This window comes from Pseudorca crassidens, chromosome 18 (assembly GCF_039906515.1).
Source record: "Pseudorca crassidens isolate mPseCra1 chromosome 18, mPseCra1.hap1, whole genome shotgun sequence".
NCBI lineage: Eukaryota > Metazoa > Chordata > Mammalia > Artiodactyla > Delphinidae > Pseudorca > Pseudorca crassidens.
This window is the reverse complement of record NC_090313.1, coordinates 77,944,909-77,971,351: the sequence shown is the minus strand read 5'-3', so window position 1 is coordinate 77,971,351 and position 26,443 is coordinate 77,944,909. Positions and strand designations below refer to the sequence as shown.

At 39.7% G+C, this 26,443-nt stretch overlaps 1 long non-coding RNA gene across 20 annotated transcripts in view; it reads right to left on the bottom strand.

The window, feature by feature from the left end:
• LOC137211355 (uncharacterized) overlaps positions 1–26,443 on the bottom strand; it is a 218,998-nt gene that overhangs the window by 99,027 nt on the left and 93,528 nt on the right. For 19 of the 20 annotated variants that reach the window (XR_010937052.1, XR_010937050.1, XR_010937051.1 and 16 more), the window contains 2 exons: positions 5,131–5,209; positions 540–576 (listed from right to left, as the gene is read on the bottom strand). This is a non-coding gene — a long non-coding RNA (uncharacterized lncRNA). The remainder of the gene's footprint in view (positions 1–539; positions 577–5,130; positions 5,210–26,443) is intronic. The other variant, XR_010937063.1, reaches the window with a different exon arrangement.

The window sequence follows — 26,443 nt, the reverse complement described above, 5'->3', positions numbered from 1 at the left end:
CACCGATATCGTGGGGATCATAAAGGGCCCCTGGGGAAAGTAAACCACAGTTCATGTCCCTGTAAAGGGAGCAGAGGAGGCAGGGACCCTGCGCTCTCCCCAGACCCCGGCCTGTGCCTTCACGTCCTAATGGGATGTAACAAATGGACTGAACCCCGAGGCCATGGGGCTCGCGCTTACACGCGTAATGATTTTAAAACGTGTGGCTGCATCTTGAGGAAGAACAGACCTTGACATATTATCCGTTATCAAACGGCGGTAATTGACACAGAGACAGGCTGCGCTTTACACTGGGTTGTAATGAATCTGCCTGGCTGACCCCAGAGCCTGCACTTCTGAGCGCCCACGACTCACGACCTGACGCTCTGTCAACTGCTCCAGGAGAGATGAATTACGGATGAGGTACTAATGACGCATTTCATCACCTGTTTACCTTCAGCGATCAGTGGCCCTCCTTTAATTTACCAGAAAGACGTTTTTTGAAGCTACTGTCAGTTAGAACGGCCTCTTGTTTGAAGTGGTTATAAAGTAACACATACCTGAGGAAACTTGGCTTCTGGTTCTGGTACTAAAGTCCTACAGGAAGAGAAAGAGAAAAAAAAAAAATCAGGGTTTTCTAAACAAGAGAGGAAAGGTTAACACTTGTGACTTCTTCCATTAGTAGGTTTTACTTCTCAAACAAGGGCCGCCAATAAAGTTAACCCATCAGAATATGTTCTCATGATTTAGGACCAATACTGAAGCAGAAGTCCCATAGGCTCTGTGCTGCACTTCATGTCAGCATCCATTCCTAATACGTGGAGGGTCACAGAGGCACCATCACAGAAAAGAAAGAGCAAAAGAAGTGGGCTGAGATCCCAGCTCTGCGTGGCATCGGTAGCCACTTATCCTACCGCATTTCAAATTTCCTCAAACGCCTTTCCCACTGGATCGTTGTGCAAATAATAAGACAACATTAGAAAATGGCTTCATACTGTCTGGTACCAAGCAAGCAGCCGTGCCATTCTCCTTTCTCTTGCATTTTAACAGCTACTGACATTCAATCCTATTGATTTCAAATCAACAGATATTTGTGCTGCAGGGGATAGAAATCCTCATTAAGGAACCATAATAACCAAATAACTATAATAAAAGGTAGAATAAAACAGGCAATTTCTCTAAGAACTTTCTTTCCTGTTTATTTCAGTTTTAGGTTTGTTTTCTTTTTCCATTCTTCATTCATTTTTATATAACAATATTACATGAAATCTCATGAAATCTAGTTTAATATGTCCTAGTTTCGAATCCTAATGTAATTCACCCCTGAAAAAAATCACAAAGTTGCACTAGCTTACAATCACCTCCCACACAGAATCTAAACTCTAACTGGTGGGTGAAGCCGTGGGCATTTACTAACCGTATCAGCAGACGCTAAACTTACACGTGACAGAACTCAACTCAAACCAGCTTGATCTGGTGGCGGACATACTGGCCCCCTTGCCTAAGAAAGGGGCAAACGGCCTTGGGCATAGAGGGATTCAGGAATGCAAACATCTCCCCAGGAAGCCTTCTCTTCTTCACCTCCAGGCTCTGTTTCCCATTTTCTTGGCCTCCTTTTCAGGCAGGCGGTCTCTCTCTCTAGGCTGGCAAGATGGCCCCGTGGCAGTTCTGGGCTTACAACGTCCCTACAGCCAGCAAATCCAGCGAGAAGAAATCATCTTTTTCAGGAAATTCTAGCAAAAGCCTTAGAAAGGTGGTGCCTGGTCCAGTTGGCTTATGGCCCCTTCCCTGAACCAATCACTGTGGCCGGTTGGTACAGACTCTGATTAGCCACCTCTACGACTGAAAGGGAAGGAGGCCAAGCACATCACACACATTCAACGGGTTTTCTACAAAAAAGACATGTTCAGTTACAAGGAAAATTACAGAAGAGAGTACTGGCTAGTCGGTGATACCCCTGCTCTGGTCCTGAGGCTGACCTGGCTCCGACCTTCATTCTTCCTTAGATACAAGTGCTTGGGGAGGGGCAGTACGGTCTTCGGCGACCTTCACTCAGGACACCGACCCTGCCTCCCAATGTTCTCCTTCCCTGAGAACTTCCGTTTTTACTCTGCCCCATTCTCCTTCCCGGTCCCTAAATCCTCACACCTCTCTGCCCCTCTCTGGTCAGTGACTTGTTTGGCCTCGTAAGCTGATTCCTGAACAAGGCTGTCCTTATCAGGCTACTGGATCCCTGTCACCCTGGTCACCTCCACGAATCCTGTCCAGCCTGGTTTCTAAGGAACCCGCACACACGTCCCCAAAACTGTTTCCCAGCTTCTCTCTTACTGCTGTCCAAGCTCCAGAGACAAAAGCGCCCAAAGACAAGCAGACTTTCTCTAAAATAGTCCTCTTTTGCTAACTCCTTGTGAGTTTATCTTCTGTCACTTTTTTTATTAGCCTAAACTAATATACTCCTCAATTTCTCATTCCATTAAATCTATTCATGTTTTTCTAACCACCTCCCTCCCTTATTTCCTGACTATTGGACTCTGATATTACTTTAAAGGCCACAGAACCATTGGAAAATGGAAAATGGAAAATGGTATGGAGTTAGATTTGGAAGGCACGGCTCAAGGACCAATTCTACCACTTCTAACCGGGGACTCGCTGCAGATCACTCCCCACGGGGACAGCTCAGCGTCGGTGAACTGCGACACTGTCCTCAGAGCTTGCTGTGAGGCTCAGATGAGACAGGGCATGTCTGTCAATGGCAAATATTTTTCAATTGTATGTTTCAATTTTTATACTATTTATTATTTATTTCACATACTTGTTTTCAGGATAGTTTGGTTTTGCTACTTCCACCAAATTAGACGCATTTGAAGGAGACCAGGAATTATGAACTATATCCTGCTAGCATAGCTTTAGGAACACAGTAGACGCCCAATAAGTATTTTATTTCAGGCTTGGCTCTGAAATATAACGTAAGGAGAAATACTTGGCAGTTTTGAGCCTTTAAAATTGGAGTGTCAACCCTACTATCACTATAACTTTAACGCCAAAGTCAAATCTTATCATTTAGGCAACATGGAATAGATGAACAGAATTCCATTTATGTAGAACTGTCCAGAGGGAGCCATTAATTCATTTTCTCTTGAGGAATGAGAAGGAAAGCCAATTGCAGTGTAAAATTAATGACTCGTATGTCATTATAAAGCTGGGAATACCTGCTGAACTTGTAACTTAATTTTGGATTCAAGGAATAGATTATATTCGCCCAATCTTATCCTTCTGCATAGAAAGCAGAGGAAACCAATGTGGAGAATGAGTGACAGACAGACACAGGGAGACACACGAATAAGATGTGAAAACGCCATCCTCGTTCAGTGTCCCTCAGCTTAGACTGCTTTCCAGTCTTGCGTTTTATGAGGCACCTCAGCATCCTTGTAATAAGTTCCCATGTTTACTTAAGATCATCTGAGTTGGATAAAAATCAGCCCTGATCAACAGTTTAATAATGTCATTTCCAATACACGAGACAAGTAAAAATTCTACGATTATTCACTTCATGAAGGAAGACAAAATACTAGGTTCATGATATTAGGATAAATATTAGGATGCAAAAGGTGAGGGAGATTTTATTTCTGTGTAGGGTGGGCACCTGCCAGAGGACAGAACAGCTCTTTCCAGGCACAAGGAAGCTAGTTTCTCTACTAATAGATTGTCCTGGTTGAGTCTAGAGTCCCACGCTGGACACTCAGATTTGAACCAAGCCCCAGCACTGTGATTTAATAGCTGCATCACCATTCACACATCACAGAACCTTTCTGTGCCTCCTTTTCCTCTTAGTAAGAGGCAAAGAGCAACGAAATCCATGGCAAATAGCAACGAAATCCATCACGTAGCGTTGTTTGGATGATGAGATGTTGAAATGTACCAAGCACGCTTAGTATGTGCCTGGAATGAAGTAATATTCAGTAGCTATAACTGTATTTATGACTGTGGAATTAGGGGTTTTTGCAGAGTTGAGGTTAGCGGTCTGCTCTTGAAAGCAAAATATCTTAGAATTAACGAGTAGCTCCGGTCTGTTGAAGCTGCTCCCACAACAGCTCAGAGCAGTGTTTCTCCTCTCAGTGCCCAGCCTTGGCAACGTCTCCACCTCCACAGCTGGGCTTGCACTTGAACCCATTCCATCAGGAGCATCCCCTCAGTTTTCTCAATCCTTTACATCCTTAGCCCTGTACCACAACCACTGACATTCCAATCCACGCTACTACAGCATCAAGAACCTCCAAGAAAATACAAATATTATTTACTAAACCTGATTCGCTATGGGATAAACATGCACTGGTGTCTATAACAGGGAGATTTTCTTCAAAGCAAAATAAAGAAAAACAAAATTTTAAAAAGCACTATCTTAATGATTCATTTCTGACCTCAAGTTTCAATTAATGGAAGGCCTCATTCTATAAACAGTCCAATGAGTGACCAAGTGTCTACTTATCGGTCCATCTTCACTGCCATTTATCAACCTATCAGTTAAACCTGTTTATCATTCCTCGTGATTCTTAGTCCCAGTATATTGGATCTAATTCTATCTTTAAAGCATGATCTACCGTGTACACTAGTGAAGTCCCAAATTATTGTTACCCAGATGTGGACTATTTCCACTGTTTAGCAAACCTAACCAGAGTTTGGGGAGGATTCTAAAGGAGATTTAATTAAATCCTCCCATTTTATTAGACCTCAGCATTTCTGGTAAGAGTTGAGTGTGGCAGAACACTGCAGTTGGGGCTGAAATAAAATCTAGAGCCTGTCTGCAGATTTCATTTAATTATATTACTGCTTCCATGATGAACATGGAAATTAGGTGTTGACTGGAGAATCTGAATCACAAAGAATGACCTCTAAATAAAAGAGCTTTTAAAAACCTTAATTTGATGTCTTGGTTGAAAGATGCTAAAAATAAAATTAAAACTAAGCTCTTTCAGGGGAAATACTAAAATATTCTCATCTCGCCAGCAAAAGTACTCTAAAATCACATGCCAATTATACAGCTTTTAAATTTATTTTAATATTTGTTTCTTCTAGAAGTAAACAGTTAATGCAATCTTTAAAAAACAATTCTCAGTATTAAATGGCCTTGCGGCTCCTTCTCTATGTACTTACAAATGTTGGTGTATAGAGACCTCACTTCCGTGATCATTTTCAGCTTAGATGCCTCAGGGAAAAAAGTACAGGTCATGGTCTGAAAAATGAAACAGTGGTATTTTAACTTAGCTTTTTAAAAAAATTTATTTATTTTTGTCGTACTTTAACATGGTCACATGTTAATATATATTTTCCCTAAGTTATATAGAGCATAAAGATTAATTTGCTGGGGTTTTTTTTTTTTTATGTTCGTCTTCTGTACTCATACGTAGGGCTACCAGTTGCTAGAGAGAAAAAATAATTTTTCTCCTTCCCACTATTGTGGTAGAGAATCACACTCTTAAACCTCCCAAAAGTCATTAAAATCCATTATCTGCTAGCAGAGAAAGTGATTTTCCTTTATTTGTAGTTATTCATACAATAAATCTAACTAACTCTTGAGAGCTAAGTCCAGCCCTGAGTATGAATTTCTACCCTATCAGCTGCAGTGTGGATTATCTGTAAGGCGATAGAAATTAAGCTTCACCAAACAGAATTGCATGCTGGTTCATGGTCATAATTTAAAAAAAGTTAAATGAGATGGAAAGAGTAAATTTTTCTTCTTAATTGACTACTTCCTGCAATTCATCACTTTAGTCTTTCATAAAGAAATCTACCCTCCACACCAGCCCTGTACCTGACCAAACACCACTGTCTCAATACATCAGTGATATTTTCCCCACTAACCATTTCCATAAGATTTTTTAATTATTAACTTTCCTACAGAACAAAGAAAAATTATGAATGCAAACGTTATAATTCATCATGTCGATAAACTATTTAACATGAATTATACATTATTTTATTATTTTTTTAGTCTTTTAAAATGTTTTATTAAACAAATTATAAAAGTCATGCATGCTTATGACAATTTCAACAACACAGGAAACTATAAAGTGAAAGATAAAGTACCCCATCATTTCACTCCTCACAAATAATCATCATCAAAAATGTTAAAAAAGGGCTTCCCTGCTGGCGCAGTGGTTGAGAGTCCGCCTGCCGATGCAGGGGACACGGGTTCGTGCCCCGGTCCGGGAAGATCCCACATGCCGCGGAGCGGCTGGGCCCGTGAGCCATGGCCACTGAGCCTGCGCGTCCGGAGCCTGTGCTCCGCAACGGGAGAGGCCACAACAGTGAGAGGCCTGTGTACCGCAAAAAAAAAAAAAAAAAGTTAAAAAAAAAAACAGCATAAAAAAAAAATCATCATCAATAATTTCTTACGTATCCTTCCAGAAATTTTCTCTTCATGTGTAAGCATAGAAAATCTTTACACAACCCAAGCAGATCCATACTGTACAGAGTTTTGCAAACTACTTTCACATTTTAAAAACGTATTTTTTTAAAATTTTTTAACATCTTTATTGGAGTATAATTGCTTTACATTGTGTTTGTTTCTGCCGTATAACAAAGTGAATCAGCTATACGTATACTTATATCCCCATATCCCCGCCCTCTTGCGTCTCCCTCCCACCCTCCCTATCCCACCCCTCTAGGTGGACACAAAGCACGGAGCTGATCTCCCTGTGCAATGCGGCTGCTTCCCACTGGGTGTCTAATGAATTATACTTTAAACTCAGGGATGAAAGCTCACTCTTGATGACTTTCTTTCAGCACAACTCTTACCCCATTCTCAGACAGCTTTAGCATCTCAAAGGATTTGTCATCTTACTTTTTTTTTAACTTGGTTATTGGTTCATTCCTAAAAGGCTATAAAAAGATAAACTGTAAAAGCAACTAATTTATAGTTACGGGATGTGAGTCCTGCCAACTTCACCTCTGTGCCCTAAAATATTAATTTCTTTGGATTTCAGATTTTTTACGCCCCATCTAAATAAGGCTTGGCTAGATGTACGGTCGACCACTTCTTCAGCACCACAATTCTTTACATTCTCTTTTCTTCCTCTGTAACAGCTATACTTTTAAGTATGTTTTTGTGCTTATTGGCTTGTAGTTATTAATAATAATACAATATTAATAAAACCTATCTACCTTTTATTAATCAATAATAGATATATGTCTGTCTACCTAACTCACTAATCAGAGTTTCCTATGAGGATGAAATAATCATTGTTACCATCCTTAATGGATGTAACTTTAGTCAAAAGCAGAGAGTCTTGATGTTTTTAGTCTGAACTGCATTACACGACTGCGTTTAGAAACTGTCTTACAACTTTGCTCTGGGAACCACTTCATCAGGTGATCTCTCAGACTCTTTCCAACACCAGTGTTCAATCATTCACAACCCACTTGATAAAAATCATTATGTCTTCAAAGTACAGTTCTGCCATGTGGACTTGAACAATGAAACAGATTTAGGCTACGCCATCAGTTGTAGCAAGGATCATGTACAGATTTTCAAGCATTTCCTCCTTCCCATGGGTTCACTGCGGTGAATGTCAAAGGGAGGGGCCTGCAATCCATCCGTTCTACTGGGCATGAAATATGGTTGCATCAGGAATCGACCACGTGTATGGAACGTCTTTAGGAGCATACACACCCGTATGCACTGCGGGATCTGTCCTCTTGCAACCATCTGAGTCAACAAGGCATATCCACATTTTAAAAAAATCTAATAATACAAGGGAAACACGCTGTCAGGACCAATTAATTAAAACAGTGGTTGCTATGGGTTAGGCAGTGAGGGCTCTCTGAGAGGTTGGGTGATCAGGAAACTCTCTGTGGACGAGGGAGAGTCAAATCACCAAGGATTCTTACGGCTCAGGCTGAGACCAGGCACCTGTGTTACAATAATGTCAGGACAGAAAACACATTTTCTTGACTGAGCTAGCATATTCAGGAGGATTTAGAAAGTGACAGCCTTTGCAACTCAAAGTATATGCAAAAGTCCATTGAACAGAGGAAAATGTTTGCACAGATGATCAGTTTGAAAAAAAAAAAAGAATTCTTTCCCTTTTACATTGATTAGGAAGGTAGCAGAAAGAAGGAGCTGATAAGCACATAAAGGAAAGAGGTTGTGAGTCTGACGATTTTTATCAGGGAGACCAGCAGTAAGCAGTTTCCTGAGCACAGCCTAGAAGAAGCATGGAAGGAAATTTATATGAAAATACTGGTCTTTTTCCCAGATGTTTCCCATGTCTAGACAGTTAGTGAACAGAGATGAATATCTCTAGTCTTACTTCATGGACCAAAAATCTCCTCCTTTTAAAATGTCTGCCTGGACGCCCAGAGTGGGTGTGCCCTATGAGTGATTTTCAAAGTATGACTCAAACAATAAGAAGCTAAAGTGAATTCATCTATTTTTTGTGTTTTGTTTTTATAAGGACGGCTGATAGTTCTTTGGTATCAAGACTTCTCGAAAAGGGGGAAAAATAAGAAAATGAAAAGAAAAATAGTTGATTTGATTCTATGCCTCCTGTCAAGTGCTGTTTTTAAAATTCAACTTTGAATTTTCTTGTGGCATGAGGACAGCGTTATTTCCATTCCCAGGCTCTCATGTGTAGCTTCACTGAGTTGCAGGGTGGAAAGAGACTTCGAGAATTCAGCCAGTCCAACCGTCAACTGCAGAAGCAGAGATGGAGGCCCTGGAGTGTTTTTCACTGGCAAATAGCCTCCTCCCAAGGCCAAGGAACTCTCTGGAGTTTTTTTTTTTTTTTTTTGCGGTACGCGGGCCTCTCACTGTTGTGGCCTCTCCCGTTGCGAAGCACAGGCTCCGGACGCGCAGGCCCAGCGGCCATGGCTCACGGGCCCAGCCGCTCCGCGGCATGTGGGCTCTTCCCGGACCGGGGCACGAACCCGTGTCCCCTGCCTCGGCAGGCGGACCCTCAACCACTGCGCCACCACGGAAGCCCCTCTGGAGTTATTTTGAAAATACAGGACTGTCAAACCCTGATCACGACAGAGGTGTAGACCCCCGTTCACCAGGGGACGTCAGCCAACTTTTTAGAGTGGGATGGGATGTCCACTGTCACCTAGGAATACAACCCTTTGATGTATTGTAGCTTAAAAAAAATTTTAAAGGAAAAACATTTCTGAGGAAGGGCAGGATTGAATTAGTTTGCGGGAAATTTAAGCCCAAGGATGCAACAGTATCACTGTTGCATCCTTGGCAACCTAGCAGAGAATTCTGGTTACTCTTGCACTTAAATTTTCATTCACGCGCTTTAACAAGCTACTTTCTTACGGATTTTGCTTGGGGAGGTATCTCACATCCAGTGCCACGCGCTCTGAGGTGTTCTCACCTTGAAAACGTTTCTTCACGTAAAGAGCCTACGACTCTATACTTAAAGATACCCACGTTTCACGTAGGCATGTTAATTAACTTTAGCGCTTGATGAAGTGCTTTCCAGCGTCTAAGATGCTGAAGAGGGCATGACTCTGAGCTTCAAACGTCAAGTGGAAATGCTTGGGTAAATCTGGGCCAGGTGATTATTAATTTAAGGCCAATCAATGATTGACCATTTATGTAGTATGAGCTGCATTTTAAAAAATCTTAAATTTGGTGTTTTCATAGACGTGGTCGACGGGAACAAATGACACAGGAAAACAAAACATCAATAATTCTAACCTCAAAAAAGACTGCCTCATGGGATTGCGGCATTATAGGAATCTGTATGGTAGATTAGGACATTTATGCTCCAAGTCCCTCCCTAACTGAAGAGCCCATGAATCCGTGACCTCTGGACAAAACAGGGTTTCTCAACTTTGGCATCATGAATATCTTGCTGGATAATTTTTTGTTTAGCAGCATCTCTGGCATTTGCCTACTAGATAGTGGTAATACTCATGGCAATCCCCCACTCAGTGGGAAGACAACCAAAACTGTCTCCAGGAATTTCCAAATGTCCCCTGAAGGGCAAGATCACCCACCAGTTGAGACTAGAGAAAGAATTTTTTAATGCACTTTTTAAAAATTTTATTTATTTATTATTTCTTTTTTTGTCTGCATTGGGTCTTCGTTGCAGTGCGCGGGCTTCTCATTGCAGCGGCCTCTCCTGCTGAGGAGCTCGGGCTGTAGGCGGGCTGGCTTCAGTAGTTGTGGCACGCGGGCTCAGTACTTGTGGCTCGCAGGCTCTAGAGCACAGGCTCAGCAGTTGTGGCGCATGGGCTTAGCTGCTCCGCGGCATGTGGGATCCTCCCGGACCAGGGCTCAAACCCGTGTCCCCCTGCATTGGCAGGCGGACTCTTCACCACTGCGCCACCAGGGAAGCCCTAATGTACTTTTTAAATGTTAACTTTTACCCCCTCCATAAACCCCCTCCCCAGTTACAATTCAGTGAATGTCCTAAGAGCATCACCCCAATTTGGGACCAAAATGTGCTGGGCTTATATGACCTCTAATCAAACTTCAATAGTATTAAGAACAATTAAGCTTTCTTTCTCATTTATTCATTTTCCTTCTGAATAGTTAATAACAGTGTAATGCTTTCTAATGCTTCTTTTGATATTTGCTGTTTCTATTAACGTTTTTTATACATGGCTCTTTAAAGAACGAAAACCGTATAAATCCTCAGGTTTCAGCAGTTATGTTCTGGATCGCTCTTAAGTTTTCACTTTGAAAGACTGATTCGGAGCCTGTGACTTACATTTTGTTTTATGAACAAGTATATATGCATTTGTTTAGCTGTTTTAAGATTGGCAGTGAAGCCGTCAAAATGACGTGGCAGCTGTCACCTCTGTGTCCAGCAAGAATGTATGATCACCGAGAAATAATGCAGCAGTATTTTGCAGTTTTTTTCAGTGGGGCCGGCCACCATCCTGCATGACCACAATCTAAAACCACAGAGGAGAGCTGGTGTTGTTCTTTGGCACTTAATAAAAAGTTAACGCTGGGCTTCCCTGGTGGCGCAGTGGTTGAGAGTCTGCCTGCCGATGCAGGGGACACAGGTTCGTGCCCCGGTCCGGGAAGATCCCACATGCTGCGGAGTGGCTGGGCCCGTGAGCCATGGCCACTGGGCCTGCGCGTCCAGAGCCTGTGCTCCGCGGCGGGAGGGGCCACAGCAATGAGAGACCCCCGTACCGCAAAAAAAAAAAAAAAATGTTAATGCTGCCTGGATTCATTTAGGACAGACTTGAGGTAGGGATTTTAAACCGTTTATCCAGAGAGAACGAGGAAGAGCAGAGCTTACTGTTCATGGTATGGGAGGCTGCTGGGACTCTGATACGACTGCCCACATTCCCCTGACCTCCAGCATCACGGGTCAGCCCTCTAGGGCTCGGACCCCAGACTCATGACACCCCTCCCGCCATTGCTTAACTGAAAATCTCCCCCCAAATACTTCCTCTCATAGGCTTATTTGAAAACTACAGGTGAACACAAGGAAGCTCCTGGGTGGTATTTACTGAAACTACACATTAAAAAGCATATGGCCGTATGCCCAGATTTCTACTTAGCGATATGACTTCACTTTCAGTCGATTAATTAAGAGTTAAGAAATTCTTCAGTACAAATGGAATACAGAAATACAACCACAGTCCTTTATCTTAATTTCTATAATGTTAAAATTTTGTGAGAGCACAGAAGGAAATGTATATGAAACCAGGGTAGTAACATCCTTCTAGAAATTCTTTAAACAATTAAACACGTGTATTATTACGTGTTAATATTTTCTCCCCAGCAAGTGCCTGGTGTTAGGCCCTTAGTAACTGCTGAAGGGCAAATGCACAAGCTTGTTGTTACTGATGCTTCTTTTCCAAAAGCCCAGGCGCTCTAGTGCTGCCGCAGTCAGTCTTGGACTTCTTTCTACCTTTGCCAAAAGAATTCCCTTGACTTCTGCTCTGATTTGGATTCTGTCCCCTTGGTCCTGTGACTTTCTCTCTCTAGGATTACTTTTCAGTCTAGGGGAAGACATCTTCCAGAGTTCCCTGAGAAATGGTACTTGGCAGGTCATTTTTTCGAGAACTTGCATGTCTGAAAATGTCTTTATTATACTCATTCTTGATTGATAGTTGGCTAAATTCCCTCAGCATTTTAAGGTTTTGTTCCATTGTCTTCTAGCTTGAGGCACTGCTGTTTGAGAAATCCAGGGCCAATCTGGTAGTTCATTCTTTTTACGTGATCTGTTTTTCACCCTTGGAAACTCTTAGACATTTCAGGCCGTCTAACTCTGAGCTCATTCCTGAGAGTGCCTCCACCGTTTCTCTAATCATGTGTCACATGCAAACAAGAACTTCTGATTCCCATTTGTAAAATGTGTAATACAATATAATGAAAATTGCATGTAAATAGTACCTCGTGAAATTTTGCTCCATGAGGAGATTTTTTTTTTTCAGTTGAAGAAAAGTGTTACCAGAATTTGTGACTCCATCAGCTAAGGGGACTTCTAGGGAGCTTCAAATCCCAAATGCAAGTCTTCTCCACCCCTTGGACTTTCTGCAGCTGGGATTCATCACTCCGGCCTCTGAATTCGCTCCGTTTCATTTCCTGTGGTTTCTGACTTCTCCTCTCCTCCTGCCGGTTTCGCTGGACCTTCTCTCCTTGACCCTGGTTCCTAAACGTGGATATGCCCTTGGATTCTTTGCCGATGCTCTCCTACATGGCGTGAGAGCTGAATTTTAGAGGCCTCGTTTAATTTTAGGATATTAAATGTCACCATTATGATTGTCACTTTCAAAATATATATCTGATCATAACCTAGTTTACATGTCGCCCTGCATGGCCACCAATATCGTCCTCGGAGCGGTGTACTGAAGAAAAGGCTGAACTGAGATCTTAGCGTAGGTGTTGGCAAACTTCTTCTTAAAGGGCCAAAGAGTAAATGTTTTAGGCTTTGCTGGCTACACAGTCTCTGTTGCAAATACTCTCTTCTGCTACTGCAGGGTAGACGCAGCCATAGACAATACCTAACAAATGAGGGTGGCAGCATTCCAGTCAAACTTTATTTACAAAACAGGCAGAAAGTCTTATTTCACCCTGGGCTGCGGTTTGCCAATGCCAGAGCTATATCTTGAATTTTTCACTAAGTAGTTGTTTGACCTTAAGAGAATCATATGATGACCTCCATATCACAAAACTATTGCATTAGAAATTATTTCTTTTGACTAGAATTTTCCTCCTCTCGCCCACTACCTTATGGGCCTACTAAACTCCTATTCATTTTTGAGACCCAGCTCAAATGTTGCCTCTTGGATGAAGCCTTCCTTCACTCACGCTTACAAGATTGTGTATTAATAATCTTGGTACCGGACTTCCTTGGTGGTCCAGTGGTTAAGACTCTGCATTTCCAGGACTTCCCTGGTGGCACAGTGGTTAAGAATCCGCCTGCCAATGCAGGGGACATGGGTTCAAGCCCTGGTCCAGGAAGATCCCACGTGTCACAGAGCAGCTAAGCCCGTGCGCCACAACTACTGAGCCCGTGTGCCACAACTACTGAAGCCCACGTGCCTAGAGTCCGTGTTCCGCAACAAGAGAAGCCACTGCAATGAGAAGCCTGCGCACTGCAACGAAGAGTAGCCCCCACTTGCCGCAACTAGAGAAAGCCCACGCAGCAACGAAGAACCAATGCAGCCAAAAATAAAAATAAATAAATTTATTAAAAAAAAAAAAAGACTCCACATTTCCACTGCAGGCGGCACGGGTTCGATCCCTGGTCAGGGAAGTTCTGCATGCCACACAGTGTGGCCAAAAAAATCTTGGTCCTTATACTATACTTGTGCCTAGTCAGAATTAGCTACACCTCCTTTTATTCCCATATAGAATACACTTAGAGTCCACTAAAACACTCCCAGTGCCCTTCTGTAGTTGTTTCACGTGTCTCTCTTCACCCCTTGATTTTCAGCTTATGCTTTGAAGCTTCAATATCTATTGAAGTCCCTGCTATGTAATTTATGCTGAATCGTTGCTTGTTAAACATTTGTGCACTTGTGCGATGTAATGGCCTGCATGTTCCTTATGCTGTCTTCCTGCTAAAAATATAATTATACATGTTTTAAACCAAACTCATCCTATTTCTTCCCAATTCTGTTTCTCCTCTTGTTAATGACATCCTCAGTCTTAGTTACCCAGGGCTCAGAATTAAATCTATCTGCATTGTGGTTAAAAGAATAGAATCTGTGGGCTTCCGTGGTGGCGCAGTGGTTGAGAGTCCGCCTGCCGATGCAGGGGACGCGGGTTCGTGCCCCGGTCCGGGAAGATCCCACATGCCGCGGAGCGGCTGGGCCCGTGAGCCATGGCCGCTGAGCCTGCGCGTCCGGAGCCTGTGCTCCGCAACGGGAGAGGCCACAACAGTGAGAGGCCCGCGTACCGCAAAAAAAAAAAAAAAAAAAGAATATGATTTGTGTCAGACAGATATGAAGCTGAGGCTCAGTTAGGATCCTGGGCACATTACGACTGTCTCGAGGCAAAGTTTCCTTATTAGTAAAAGGATTAGGTGCAGCCCAGGGTTACCGTGGGCAGTCAGTAAACCCTGGGCTTTGAATGCGTAGCTGACTCTACAAATGGCTCCTGTTATTTCTTACTGGGCTCGTTCTAACATTGCTGGTAGTGTGATCTTCAACAAATTTTGGAGGAAAACTCATTTTCCCTTTAACTTTTCTTGGTTTGCGATGACACTACCTGATGCCCTTGATCCTGGAACATGTGGTAAGAGCTAATTCCTTCTGGAGACATTTAGTCTCTCTGTAATACTCAAGTAATATATGTTACGTTAAATTTTATAGCCAAGAATTAGTTTATAATTAACTGACAGTATTTAATTGGATGTGACTCTTTTTAAAAACCATGTGCTCTGTCTACAGAGGGAAAATATTTATCTTTATATTTTTAGATGTTTTGGGGAAACCCCCATATACTCAGGCCTACTGTATCTTAAATGCATCTAAACATTTTGTGTAGCCATTGGCTTTCAGTAACTCAATGAATGATATTATTCAATCAAGCGTTTTTTAAGAACTTTTTTTCTTTTCATTTATAATCAGAAGTATACAGATGGCTGTTAATTTTGTGTCTGCACCCTCTTATTCTTTCTGCACAACACAAATTCCTATTCATACTCCAAGCCGTGTTCCTAAAATTCATTTGGTTCCCAAATATCTATTTTCCTGTGACAGGCCCTTAATTCTGTTCTGGAATAATATTTTAATATTCAGTTTAATTTAACCTTTTTTATAAACTTGTGTTATTTTAAAGAACAGATTATAAGCTCTATGTATGAAATAAAACTATTTTATTAATGTTTATATTCTCACACAACCTGGTATAATTCTGCCTGTTACACAGGCATCTCTTCTTTTCTCATCGTTGTATTAATGTAATAAAAGTTATATCGAAAAAAGCTGAGCAGGTCTCCACGAGCCCTGTTCCACAGACTAACTGAACAAATGTTTCTTGATTTCAAATTATTAACATGCTAGTTTTAGAATAATATGGATTGTTTTCTTTGAGGAACAGTGAGTGAATGAAATATACATGTAATGAATCTTCTCTGAGTATCTAAACCCTAAGTACATGCATTCACTTAAAGGATGCGCTATGATGTTATGCCCTACGAAACCCCATCCTACTTTCCAAATACCTGTTTAGTAACTGAGGCTGCAGGATGTCCCACAACTTGCCTTCTCTGAAGAGGTATCACCTCTGACTGAAAAATCATTATGGCTATTATTTATTTCTGCAACTCTGCGAGAACTAAGCCACTAAGACTATGCATGAGAATTTTGAAGAGAAATACAAAAGTAAACAGTAGGTTTCACAGGAAATTTATCAGACTTAACATGGTAATAAATGTGGTAAAAAATAAAACCTCAAACATGGCAACCAGCAAAACAATGAAAACAATGCCTTAAACTTTGTCCACCAGCTCCACCACATGGCATCATGAGAACTTACAGTTTATATTCAAGGGGAAAAGAATCTTCCCAAATATTTAAACATACCTATTCATGGTGAATTGAATGTCTCATGACCAAAAAAAAAAAAAAGGATTGAAAGTAGTAAGAAACAACTTTTATGAACAACTAATGTACGTCCTTTTATCTTGTTCTAAGTTTAAGAGGTTGTAAGAATATAGTATTTTCACCCCGCAGGAAAACAGATGCTAAGGTAAACTAACTTTGAATTTTAAACATAAACTCTTGCAGAATGTTCTGCAATATTATTTTACAGTTTACAACGTTGGGTTGAAAGTTCATGGTTTGTTTTATTCTATCCAATATCTATTTTACACAATAGTCTTATATCTCTGTGCAAATCACATCATTTCAAAAAATATAGGAAGATATAAAACCATAAGGTCATCCCTTTATAAATTTAAGAAGGCTTTAAAATTAAACAAATTATTTCTTTGATTTAACATTCTGATCTCCTACCACGCTTTGGTCTGTATCCTTACGTTGCAGCCTACAAGTATAATTTAAAAAAAAATAAATTCTGCAAAACTATTGCTGTGAGAATCCAAAGCTGACCAGCCTAAGGAAAAGGACAAGATTTGGGAGGGATTTCAAGCGCCCATCACGGGGAGAAGGAGTCGGATAACAGAGGTAGGAGGGGTGGGCACCGCAGGGCACTCACCTCTGAGTTCTAGTGTCTTCTGGGGGTCTTAGGTCTGATCTACAAACACTGCAATTGGACTTGCCTGACTCAGGTGCCTGCCCTGAGCTCGTCACCTACCCCAGGGAAGACTCAGTCACCTTTGCTCATAGTCACCGAAGAAGGCCATTCCTGGGCAACCAGCGAGTGTCGGCAATACCTGGGTACCGTCCCTATAACCAACACCGGCACCAAGATGGTTCTAAAGGCAGTGGGACTATTTAAAGGAGGAGATCGCTTCCAATTCCACTTTACCCAGATGAATTACTAAACTAGCCAAATCTAGGTAATTAAATATTTCCAGCCCAAGAGGGTGAGGTTCAAATTATATTTATGGATTTTAGACCACAAATTGTACATAATGGGAGAATTACAAACTTCTCTCTCTCGATGTGACTTTGGTCTTCTTTCTTTGGGCAGATTGTGGGAGTACCAGCTAAATGAAGCTTTTTTGACCAATAAAGCATTTGGTCCTGTCCCATTAGGTGTTAAAGGAGGTTACAGGAATTATGACAACCCTCTGGACTGGATGAATTTTCACAGCTGCACCCTTGAAAGACACTACCTGTTGCCAACAGTGAGTTGGCAGGTGATGGTGGCTCTATGACCATGACACTAAGGTCACGTCTGCAGGCAGGGACCCACCTGTTTATGCGAGATATACAGCTAATGCATTAGCACATGTGCGCTTCTTAAATCTCTCTTATATCCTGAGGGCAACTTTTCAATAACAAAATAATTCCCCCTGCCATTTATGAGGCACTTACTCCATGTCAGGCCCACATCTGCTTTACATGTACTAACATATTTTAGTGCATGTACAACAACCTTGTGATGTAAGTATTATTATTATTATTATCGTCCTCTTATACATCGAGAAACAAAGAAATGTAGTCCCAAGATCACACATCTAGGGATGATTTAAATCAGGTCAATCTGCTTTGAAGCCCACCCAAAGATAAATTTCCCTATAAATGCATGTTTAAGGTCTATACCGAGAGATAAATTATCCTTTTCTCAAACTTATTATTAAAAAGTATAGATAGTGTACAGATTCAACCGCAATATAATTCACATAGAAGGAGCAGATTCTTGCCTTGTTCTGTGTCAAACTCTGGACCTAGGAAGAATCCTAGTCTCCTAACTAGCTGATAGCAGTAGCGACAGACCTCATCCAAAGAACTGCACAGAAACCATTTCCAGTTATTGTTTGTACCGTTCACTTGATAGTTATAGCAATCCTATATTGAACACCTACCGTAAGTCAGGTGGTTTCCCTACATTGTCTTATGTAATCTTCCCAATACTGTCAGATTGGTATTATCATTCCCCCTTCACAGATGAAGTCGGGGGGTGGCAAGTCCCAGGTCCTAAATTGGGTCCAGGTGAAGCTGCCTTTCACATCCAACTGGGAGGGGGAGAGCTTATTTCATTTTGTTTCAATTTTGAGGCTTATACTTCTTCCGTTACAACACGTAACACCTCTAGAACATTCATTTACCTCCTTGTGTTTAATCTCACCTCCCCAGATATACAGTAAGCCAAAGGTCACTTCAAATTCCAACGAGATGCATCGTCCTGGGGAGGGCTGTTATCAGCGGGTATCAGGTATCGTGGCCACATGGCTGACCCATCTAAACTGTATTTGGTGGGCACCCTTGACATCGCTCAGACCACAACGCAGAGATGCCACGTGCTCTGCAAAGGAGTGGCTTTCCAGCTGAAGAATTTGATAAGCAATCAACAGTCTCTGCAGAATCACATAACAATTTCCTCTGACTTTTCCATCAGAGATGTCCCTCCATCAACATTCTGTGCACCAATCCACGAACAGAGATAATATTCCCAGAATTCATTTCAATTATGAACAGCATAATCAGGGGGTTGGTTGAGAACTCTTGAGTGTGTGTGTGTGTGTGTGTGTGTGTGTGTGTGTGTGTTATAGGTTTACAAGCTTTCCAGTAGTTCGTTTTTTAGAAATCTTTGCGTATGCTTCTTTGAAGACTTCTGGATCCTCCGCGCCAACGCACCAGTATTTCTAGCTAGAACCAAAGTTAACTATTGACCCGCACACTGTCTTGCGGGAGACCCAGGCACTTAATTACCACCCCGTTATCTGCTTTCGGTATCTTTCCTCCTGCCCGAATCAGCTCAACAATTTCCAGACATTACTACATTCGTACGATTTTTCATCTTCTCTGATGTCATCATTTGATCACCCACTTTTTGATCTTTACAGTTCATCTAAGTTTTTTACTTTCGGAGAAGCACTACATTGTAGGAGGACTTTAATTTTTTCCAGCCTAAAATTTAACTCTTGCTTTACCTTACACTTTCATTTAAGAAGCTATTTGATTTCTTTTTAAAACGTATTAAAACATCAGTCCTTGAAATGACTTTGAAAGTGTCTGTTCTCTCCAACCCTAGTTTGTGTATTCCAGAAATGGGAACTCTGTGCTAGTTTTTATTCCTCTTTTTGGACAATAATAACTATCCCATAGCAGCAGGGGCTGTATAGACACAGTGTACTGTGCAGTAGGCTGCGTACTCCTTTCAGACATTAGCATTTCCCTTGCCTGGAAAGATTCATTTGACACTAGTTTTGAAGTCCTCCAGTGACACAAATGTGCATTCCTTTCAAGGTCCCCAACCTGTTATACGAATGTTCAACTCAATGATCCTCCAGACAGGTCCTCAACTCTCCACAGCCTTCATTCTACAAGGGATGTTATCTTATCTTAGAATTACACTTAAATTAGGCTGAGATGATCTTTCTTAAACAAACTTTGTTAGCTAATACTTAATACATTACAGCATTCAGGCACTAACTCACCATTTCCCTAGGAGGTGTTCTGAAGTATTTTCTCGTGAGTTTTTTTCTTCTATTTAAGGAGGATTAGAACATCTTTTCCTTATGAATTCTACAGATAATTATATTATCTATAGGATTTTGAGACAATGTGTTCCAATAAAGGGACATAAAAATGTTAAGAACAGAAAACAATGAAGGATACGTATGTGTACACACACACACACACACACACACACACACACACACACACGGGGAATAGGGAAAGAAGAACAGAGGAGAATAAAATTCATTAAAAGCTATAGATTACGAGTAGGAGACTACAATAATATACTAAAAATTGTAGATGCCATAAAAAGTAAGGTTTGTTGGAAATGTTCTCCCTACGTTTGTAAATAGTTACTATAATGTTACTTAAGGAAAGCTTTTGTTGAGCTGCAGAAAGCAGTTACACTGCATTTCAAATTTTAATATTCAGTTGCTAAAATACTAGCGCCTTAGAGATAATAGACAGCAGGGCGAATTGGTGTCATTTTCGTGACAATAATACAATTTTTAGTGGAATTCACCTAAGCCTGTGGAGATGGAGAGGGAGACCTCAGTCTAATGCTCTTTTTTTTAATCACCCCCATGCCGTCCCCTCCCCAGGCTCCAGGCCATGGATGCTCTCGGGACAGCAAGGCAGAGGCTCAGAAAGGTGTTTTCCAAGAACTGACGGAGGCGCAACATTCCGGGAACAAATCACCCACCAGCATCATTTTATTGTTCTGCTTGCAAGAAACACAGATCTTTCTTAGAACTTCAGCGCGTGGCCTACATCACAATTCACAGGCGTTCAGGCAAAATTCGCAAAATGTTTGCTGGTCTGCAGTGAAAGTCTCTGTTCTGTGCAGTGAAAGCACCAGTCTTCTGGGTGCTCCTAACTGGCCTCGTCAAAGCCAGGCTGGGACATTCTCCCCCTGCAAAGCAGCTCAATCTGCAGCATCTCTTTATCTGCCTCTCCCTGCCCCCTTTTAAAAATCAAACGTATCCTTCCACCCAGTTTTATTTTCCTTACCAGGCACATCGATACACACTCCGGACCCATAATAACCCGTTCAACACACCTACAAACTCTGTTTAATCCACTAAGGCCTTATGAAGTGATTCAGAAAAATCGCATAAACAGTGTCACAACCAGAAATGAAGAGTTGGTATTACCTGGACATATTACCTTTCTGAGAGCACGCAGATTTATTTCCCCCTCCACTTTCTTTGTTCTGTATGTAACGTTACAGTGAAACCAAATCTACACTCTAGATGAAGTCTGATTTTCACATTTTATGAATTTCATCAGCGCTAAGTATGTCTAATACCCTCCCTTAATTTTTATAAATTTGAATTAATTTGGAAAAAAATGGAAATGAATAAAACGATTAAAGAGTTAAATAAAATCAATACATTACTATCCAGAGACAACAAAGATTAAATTTGGGAATAATAATTTCGTGATTTTTCTCTCTATATTTATTTATACCCAAGTAAAGCATATGGGTACTTAATGATGTATTTGTTAATTAATAAGTTAATAATTTTTACAACTAATGAAATGGATAATTGTGCATGATAAAAAATTAAAAACAAAATGACAGAAAACACTATTCTTTTTACATATATATTTTTTTAATTTATTTATTTTTGGCTGTGTTGGGTCTTCATTGCTGCGCGCAGGATTTCTCTAGTTGCGGCGAGTGGGGGCTGCTCTTCATTGAGGTGCGCGGGCTTCCCATTGCAATGGCTTCTCTTGTTGTGGAGCACGGGCTCTAGGCACATGGGCTTCAGTAGTTGTGGCACGTGGGCTCAGTAGTCGTGGCTCGAGGGCTCTAGAGCACAGGCTTCAGTAGTTGTGGCACACAGGCTCAGTAGCTGTGGCTCGCGGGCTCGAGTGCAGGCTCGGTAGTTGTGGCCCACAGGCGTTGCTCCACGGCATGTGGGATCTTCTCAGACCAGGGCTCGAACCCATGTCCCCTGCACTGGCAGGTGGATTCTTAACTGTGCCACTGGGGAAGTCCCAAAAACGCTATTCTTAACGGTTGAATAATATCTTTTGGATGTGCTATGAATTCTTGTCCATTCTTTTGAAAACACTTCCATGATTCCAAACTGTAGTACTATTATATTTCCATTTTTGTACTTCGATCCAGGCCAGATCTCTAATCATGACCTTGGATTCTGAGATATGAAATTGTGGGCTCAAAATTTAAAACATTTAAAAGCTTTTGGAACACAAAGGCCACTGTGTTTCTAGAAAGGTTCTATCAAATTTATCAATCACTGTAACTCCATACCTCCTGACCATAAATTAGTCATATTTTAATTGTTTCCTATTTTATAGTTAATAGTTAAGGAATGTAACTTGTGTTCCATTTATTACAAATCTATTGCACATTGTATTTTAGATTGATTTGCCATTTGTATGAAATTTGTTAATTGACCTTAGGTGATTTTTATTAGTGCTTTAATTTAGGTGTTTTTGTTTGTTTACAAAAGCTTATTATATATTATAGTAATTAATACTTTATCTGGCATTTATATAGCATATTGTTTTCTTAGCTCTAATAATTTTAATCTTTTGACTTCAGTGTGTTAAATGTAATTAATTGATGTCTTCTTGTGTGACTTCAATTCTTTTCAAGAGATTGATAATTTAGTGTTTAATTTATGTTTTGGTATATGATATGAGATGAGAACAAAAATTGAGTTTTTCCAAGTAATTAGATGTTCTTCCCGGTACCACTAATCAAACTATCCATTCTTCTTTGGTGTGGTGTGTTTTCTTGATCACACACATGCACACACCACACACACACACAGAAAGGGAGAGAAGGGCTTTCCTTCCACCCGTTGAAGCTAGCAACAGAACCAGGATGCTTAAATATAAGTAAGTATCATTTTACATCTGATAGGGCTTAATTTCCCACATTCTTATTCTTTTTTATTCTCCCCATTCTAACTTTTTCTAACTTTTATTAAGCCCTCCCCCTCAGCATCCTCATGAAACCTATTTCCTTTATCCCATGGCTAATAATTGTACTAACACTTTAAGAATTTAAGTTAATTTGGGAAAAGTTAGTATCTTTAACATAGTTCATTTACTTATTCAAGATCATGGCACATTTCTCTATTCCTTAAAATTCACTTTTAAGTTTCTTAGTAAGTTTTCTGGGTTTTTTTCCTGTATGTTTAACATAATTCTCTTTAGGGCGATTCTTAGTAGAATTTTTGGATTTTATTTTTCTGATTGTTCTAGTTTTCTTTGCTATCATAATCTTCTCTCATCTCTATACCATCAAACTTATAGAAGCTAGACAAGAACACTTTTAGTTGTATGCTAGCATTCACTTGCTTTACTGAATACTCATGTTTAATTTTAGGTTTCTATCCAATTGATTCTTTTGCATTCATTAAGCATGGAATTATGTGATTTCAAGTAGTGGTGAGGTTGTCAACTTTGCAATAGTTCTATCTCCTTTCATGCATTTTTGTTGCATTGACCAAAATGTCCAGAACAATCTTGATTAGTTGTGATACGTTTATAAATATATACGTCAATAGAAATCCTGACTATATCTCTTTGTTATGTTTGTTTTGCTGTTTTATACCACAGGAATACAAAGGATCATGAGAGACTACTATGAACAATAAAACCAAAACACTGGATAACCTAGAAGAAATTGTTAAATTCCTAGAAACCTACAACCTAACAAGAATGAATCATGAAGAAATAGTAAGTCTGAATAGACCAATAATGAGTAAGAAGACTGAAGCAGTAATCAAACACCTCCCAACAAAGAAAAGCCCAGGACCAGATGGTTTCACTAGTAAGTTCCACCAAACACTAAAGACAAATTAATGTAAACCCTTCTGAAACTCTTCCAAAAAACTGAAGAGGCAGAAACTCATTTTATGAGGATGGTATTACCCTGACACCAAAGCCAGATAAGGACACCGCAAGAAAAGAAAATCATAAATCTATACCCCTGATGAATGCAGATGCAGAAATATTCAAAAAAATATTAGGAAACTGAATTCAACAGCACATTAAAAGGATCATACACCAAGATCAGTGGGATTTATCTCTGGAATGCAAAGATGATTCATATATACAAATCAATCAGTGTGATACACTATATGAATTAAAGAAGATAAAAATCATAAGATTATCTCCATAGATGGCACAAAGAAACATCCTCTCATTAAAAAAAAAAAAAAACACTCAACCAATCTGGTATAGAAAAAACATACCTCAACACAATAAAGGTCATACCTGACAAACCCACAGCCAACATCATACTCAATGATATGATGGTCATACCCGATCTTTTCCTCTAAGATCAGGAACAAGACAAGTGGCCCACTGTCACCACTTCTATTCAACATAGTCCTGGAAGTCCTAGCCAGGGCAATCAGGCAAGAAAAAGAAATAAAAAGTGCCCAGACTGGCAAGGAAGAAGTAAAATTGTCTTTGTTTGCAAATGATACGATCTTATACATAGAAAATCCTAAAGACTCCACCAAAAAAAAAGACAAACTCAAATAATAAATGAATTTAGTGAAATAACAGAATATACAATCAACATACAGAAATTAGTTACATTTCTATACATTAACAACCAATTACCTGAAAAAGAAATAAAGAATACAATCCCATTCACAATAGTATCAGAAACAATAAAATACTTTGGAATAAATTTAACCAAGGAGGTAAACACTTTTACACTGAAAACTAAGACTTTGGTGAAAGAAATTAAAGAAGATATAAACAAATGGGAAGATATCTCATGTTCATGGACTAGATGAACTAACATTGTTAAAATGTCCATACTACCCAAAGTCATCTATAGATTCAATGCAAAACCTATCAAAATTCCAAGGGTGTTTTTAACAAAAATAGGAAAACCAATCCTAAAATTTATATGGAGGAATGAAGACCCTGAATAGCCAAAGCAATCCTGAGAAAGAAGAACATAGCTGTTGGCATCACACTTCCTGATTTCAAACTATACTACAAAGCTGTAGTAACCAAAACAGTATTTTTTTTATTTTAATCATTTATCATTTATTGATTGATTTTATATTTTGCTATGAAACTTCAAGCACATTTTAATTTGACTTATGCTTTTAATCAACATAAAAGGATTCTCATTTTGCCACTCTGAACTGTTTGAATTATTAAATTTATTTTTTTAATATCCATTTTATTTGTTCTTATTTTATACTATAAGAAATACCATATGAAATATCTTCTTGACTTTCATTTTACCACTGACTTCGATGGTTTTCATCTTCTTTTTAATTTTATTTTTTTAAATGTATTTGAGGGGACTTCCCTGGTGGTCCAGTGGCTAAGACTCCACACTCCCAATGCAAGGGACACTGGTTCAATCCCTGGTCAGGGAACTATATCCCACATGCCACAACTAAGAGTTCTCATGCCACGACTAAAGATCCCACGTGCCACAGCTAAAAGATCCCCATGCCTCAACTAAAAAAAAAAAGATCCTGCATGCTGCAATGAAGATCCGTGTGCCACAACTAAGACCCAGCGCAGCCGAATAAATAAATATTCCAAAAAAAAATTAAAAAATAAAATGTATGTGAAATAAATTTTCTTTGTTGATTAAATTCAAAATTAAAATCTCCTTTAATTCCCCCATGCAAGACAAAAATATATGTGACACATTTAAATTTTTTATCTTCTTTTTTAAATTCATAACCTTAATACATAAAAACTGTTGTTTTTATATTCAGGTTACCTTTCCTGAATTACCCCTGTCTGTATATGTATATCACCTTTATTAAGACTGGTCAATAAATGTGTATTCTATATTTTCCGTATTTATTTTTTTATCTTTTTTCTTTTCATCCATAGATATCTCACTATTAACTTTAGAAGATAAAGTTCTTAATCATAACTATGTAAGGACATGCAAATGCAAAAAAACAAAAAAACAAAAAAAAACCCACTTTGATATTATGTAATAAAAATATCCAGAGTTCAGATTTCAAATTATCTCATAAATATCATGGTCAGTATGAAATTTATTAGAGTTTTTTGGTTGGAATACAATTGAACAGGAAACAAGACTCATTGTGTATTTTTTTTTGGTATTGAAATACTGAAATATCTCTTTCAATTTAAACTCTAACATAGCTAAATAAAGTGTGAATTTAAAGAAGGTACAAAAATAACAAATAATTCATTTTAAAGTTACACCTAGTTCTAGATGTTTTGCAATATTTAAAGAGAAATAAAGAAAAGAAAACATCATTCCAGCAGCCTAGGTCAAAACCAAAGTTCAGATTTGATTTGTTTAGTTGAATTCTATTTTTTTCCTCACACTCCAGTGGCCTAGTGTTCTAGTCTAGGGGTCCTTTCCTTTCCTTTTCTTTTTTTCTTTTAACTGTTTGACTCCCTTCACCCACTTCTCCCACCCCACCTCTGGCAGCCACCAATCTATTCTTTGTATCTATGAGATTGATTTTGGATTGTGTTTTTTTTTTATTTTTTAGATTCCACATATAAGAGAGATTATAAGGTATTTGTCTTTCTCTGTCTGACTTATTTCACTTAACATAATGCCTCCGTGTTGTCAAAAATGGCAAGATTTCCTTCTTTTTATGGCTGAGTAATATTCGTGTGTGTGTGTGTGTGTGTGTGTGTGAGAGAGAGAGAGAGAGAGAGAGAGAGAGAGACACATGGTCTTGGGATCACCAGATGAGCTATCAGCAAAGCCATGGAGTACTGAAAGCTAACAGACAGGGCACAATGACCTTGACATGGTGGAGAAAATTTAACCCTAAGTGCCTACAGAGGAGAAGGAAACAGCAGGGATGAAGCAACAGAACACAAAGGACTTTTAGGGCAGTGAAAGTATTCTGTGTGACACTATAATGGTGGGTACATGTCATTGTACATTGGTGCAAACCCATAGAATGTACAATACCAGGAGTGACCCTAA